The sequence below is a fragment of the Glycine max genome, chromosome 7 (assembly GCF_000004515.6).
Source record: "Glycine max cultivar Williams 82 chromosome 7, Glycine_max_v4.0, whole genome shotgun sequence".
NCBI lineage: Eukaryota > Viridiplantae > Streptophyta > Magnoliopsida > Fabales > Fabaceae > Glycine > Glycine max.
Window position 1 is genome coordinate 11948160 of NC_038243.2, and position 4488 is coordinate 11952647.

At 36.8% G+C, this 4488-nt stretch overlaps 1 non-coding gene across 1 annotated transcript; it reads right to left on the reverse strand.

The window, feature by feature from the left end:
* Positions 1–3195: 3195 nt before the first annotated feature.
* On the reverse strand, positions 3196–3301 carry LOC113002245 (small nucleolar RNA R71). The gene has a single exon (XR_003267789.2). It is a non-coding gene; the product is annotated as a small nucleolar RNA R71 (small nucleolar RNA).
* Between the last annotated feature and the right edge of the window lie 1187 nt (positions 3302–4488).

The following is a 4488-nucleotide window of genomic DNA, read 5'->3' on the forward strand; positions in this document are numbered from 1 at the left end:
TTTGCAATACTTATGCAAAAGATAGGGACTATTTTGAATTTTTTATTAAGTTAGGGACTAATATGCAAAAGGGGTACAAAGTCAGGGACTAAATTGTCTATTTACTTGTTTTGTTATCATCTAATGATGTGGCATCTTTTAAGAGGCACGTCCACATGTCATGCCACGTCATCCTTTAGTGCCACGTTGGATAGTCCACGTGGCACTAAAATTGATGTCATTAACGGCGTTACTTTAAAATTTAACGGAAGGACTATTTTGCAACACTTTTACAAAGATAGGGACTATTTTGAATTTAATATTAAGTTAGGGACTAATATGCAAAATGGGTACAATCTCAGGGACTAAATTGCCTATTCACTCCTTTTCTTGACAAAGAAAGTATTGAATAAAAAACTCTTAGAAAGATGAATGAATGAAAGAAATCTGTTATGCATCTTTTTAAAATTCGTGCCACGGTCACATATTTATAGTCATTTGATGACTCAAGTTAAAAGTTTATGACTCTTGGCAATTTCTTCAAAACTAGTCACTTTTAAAAGTTGTGACTCTTTTGAAAACTAGTCACTTTAAAAGTTGTGACTCTTTTGAAAACTAGTCACTTAAAAAGTTGTGACTTTTGAAAAAATCTTCAGAAAAAAATCACTTTAAGAATTGTGACTTTTGGTAATTTATTTTTCAAAGTAAGTCACTGGTAATCGATTACCATTATAGTGTAATCGATTACACATCAACAGATGTGACTCTTCATGTTTAAATTTGAAAATCAAAACGTTTAGAAACACTGGTAATGTCTCATTATTTTTCCTATTTCTAAACCCTTTTTGTCACCATTTTAATTACTGATTAGCCTTAATTGTCAAATTAATTATGCAGTTTTATCAATTGGGCCTACTTGACTAATTTTGTGTTTTTAATTTAATTTCAGGAGAATTATAAGCAATTGGGCTTGAATCCAGAATTGGGCTTGGACTTGAAGAGAGCAGACAATTTTAGTTTATCAAATCTTATCTAGATTTCATTTCATCCAATCTTATCTTATCTTATCTAAATTTTATTTCATCCAATCTTATCTTATCTTGTCCAGATTTTATTTTATTTATGGGCTTGGACTTAAAGCAGATTTGTAAGCTTTGGGGCTGAGAACCTATATAACAGCACCAAGGTTTTAGTTTTATGGAGTTTTTCGTTTGGAGAGGAGAATAATTTTAGGTTTTGCAATTCCAGTTTTTACTGTTCAAGTACACTATTCACGTAGCAATAAAATTCGTTTTCTGCTTCAATCTGCAATTTCGTTTTCTGCTAATTAATGGAAGGCTAAGTCTCCAGTGTTGTTTTCTCTTGAGGATCAAGCACAACTCTCTTTGAGGTTTTGTTATTACTATTGAATTTTGATCAGTTTTTCCTCTTCACCAATTACTTTGTATTTGTTGCTATTAATCCATGCATGCTTAGTGCTTGATTAATTGTCTCTGCGCTTAATTTACGTTCATGCTTAATGATCAGTTTTGTTCATGATTAATTGGTGTATGTGTTGCTTAATCACATAACGATAGCCTTATGTTAATTTTCGCTTAGTAATTTAATTTAGGGTTGGATTAAGTGGTTGAACTGATTAAGGATAAATTCTCGTAACCTAGGATAAGAGACTTGCTTGTGAATCAAGGGGAAACAACATGTTTTAATTCTGTTATTTTCTAATTCAATTTTGCTTGTTGTTTAATTTACAAAAACATACAACCCCCCCCCCAATTCGTTACTGTTTTATTACTATATGTTACGAGCGTTTGGTTGACCATTGCTCGTTGGGAGACGACCTAGGATCACTTCCTAGAAACTGCATTTTTAATGTGTATTTGATTCGGGTACGGCCTCAATCAAATTTGGCGTCGTTGTCGGGGAGCAGTGGGCCAAAGGTTCATAATAGTGTTTAGTTGTCTTGTTTTGTGTAGCATTTTGTTTTGCATTTCAGTTGCGTCCCCTGTTTAGCTACTGTTTTTAGCGACTGATTCAGCGACGGATTCAGCTTTGTGTTTTGCTGTGAAAAGTGATGAACAATGATTAGCGACTGGGATTTAGTGACTGATTTTGCAATTTAATTAGCAATTTTTGTTTTGATAGTTAGAGTTGTTATTTTTGGCTGATTTTTTGTGTGGTGGCTTCTTTTGATTCATATTTTGTGTGAAAAATACCAAGAGCACTTGGTGTGGCAGTATTTGAGAGAGACAAAAATTTTGGGAACTTGTTTTTAGCAAAACTTAAAACGGCCATAACTTTTACTCCGGGTATCAAAATGACTATTATTATGTATGCATTTGGGGTAGAAAAAAATTACCCATTTTATGACAACCTGCTTTAGCCGGTTGGGGTCTCCCAAACCCCAAAAATCATCCGTTTATTAAGTTTTTTTTTGTTTTTTTTTTTATTTTTCAAGTATTATTGTCCTATTTTTCTAAACTTTTCTTAGGTAGTTTTCATAGTTAGACTTTGAATTTTTGTTTGAAATTTTTTGTGCTATCTTTTCATGATTTTAGGGTGTTCCTCATAAAATTTCAGCTTATTTTGATATTTTTTGAGTATAGTTGTAGTTTTACCCCCTTGTTAGGTGCTTGTTTAAGAGATACATGATTTGCTGCATATAGTGCATGACTTGGGGCAATCCAGGTGATTTACAACTCTTTGATCCTGAAATAGATAGAACCTTTCATAGATTAGTTAGGCATAGTGTGCATCCTGGTCATTCTGTGCATTTGACATTTGAGGGTGATTCTGAATATTCTGATTTTGAGCATTCCACTACTAATTTTCATACTGAGAACATGACTCAACCTCACCTCGTGAGAGGACTCTTAGGGAGATGGCTACACCTGATTTCACTTATGAAAGCTTGTGCATTCAATATCCTGATGAGGGTGTTCCATATGTTCTCAAGACTGGACTAATACATTTGCTGCCCAAGTTTCATGGTCTTGCAGGTGAAGATCCTCATAAGCATCTTAAGGAGTTCCATATTGTTTGTTCCACATGAAGCCCCCTGATGTCCAAGAAGATGATATCTTTCTAAAGGCTTTTCCTCATTCTCTGGAGGGAGTGGCAAAAGATTGGCTATACTACCTTGCTCCCAGGTCCATTTTCAGCTGGGATGACCTTAAGAGGGTGTTCTTGGAGAAATTCTTCCCTGCATCTAGGACCACTGCCATCAGAAAAGACATTTCAGGCATCAGGCAACTTAGTGGAGAAAGCTTGTATGAGTACTGGGAAAGATTCAAGAAATTGTGTGCAAGTGTCCTCACCACCAGATTTCTGAGCAACTCCTTCTTCAGTATTTCTATGAGGACTTAGCAACATGGAGAGGAGTATGATTGATGCTGCAGTGGTGGAGCTCTTGGTGATATGACCCTGCAGAGGCTAGGAATTTGATTGAGAAGATGGCTTCCAACTCCCAACAATTCAGTGCAAGAAATGATGCTATTGTTCTTAGAGGAGTCCATGAGGTGGCCACGGATTCATCATCATCTACTGAAAATAAAAAGCTTGAAGGAAAACTTGATGCCTTGGTCAACCTAGTAACTCAGCTTGCCATGAATCAGAAATCTACACCTGTTGCAAGAGTCTGTGGTCTATGTTCTTCTGCAAATCACCATACAGATCTTTGTCCTTCTTTGCAGCAATCTGGAGTCAATGAGCAACCTGAAGCTTATGATGCAAACATTTATAATAGACCTCCTCAGCAGCAAAACCAACAACAGCAAATAATTATGACCTTTCAAGCAATAGATACAATCCAGGTTGGAGGAATCATCCAAATCTGAGATGGACAAGTCCTCCACAACAACAAAGCTGTCCCTCCTTTCCAGAATGTGCTGGTCCAAGCAAGCCATATGTTCCTCCTCCAATACAGCAACAGTCACAACAAAGACAACAAGCAACTGAGGCTTCTCCTCAACCTTCCTTAGAAGAGTTAGTGAGGCAAATGACCATCCAGAATATGCAATTTCAGCAAGAGACAAGAGCCTCCATTCAGAGTCTGACAAATCAGATGGGGCAGATGGCTACTCAGATGAACCAAGCTCAGTCCCAAAATTCTGACAAATTGCCTTCACAAACTGTGCAGAATCCGAAAAATGTGAGTGCCATCACCTTGAGGTCTGGCAACCAAATTCAAGTGCCTCCACCATAGCAGCACCTGCACCTGAACCTGTCAAGCTTCATTCTACACCTGAAAAGAGGATGAGATAGTTGCACAAAAGAGAAAGCTTCCTAACAAAAATTTTCATGCAGGTGGACCTTCTTCTAGTAATTCTGACTTACAGCAGCCTCCTATCCCTCTTCCATCCCACCTAGAGCAATTCCAAACAAAAAGATGGAAGAAGTGGAAAAGGAGATCTTGGAGACCTTCAGAAAGTAAGTGACATACCTCTAGATGCATAAGCAGATTCCAAGATATGCCAAGTTTCTAAAGGAGTTGTGCACCCACAAAAGGAAGCT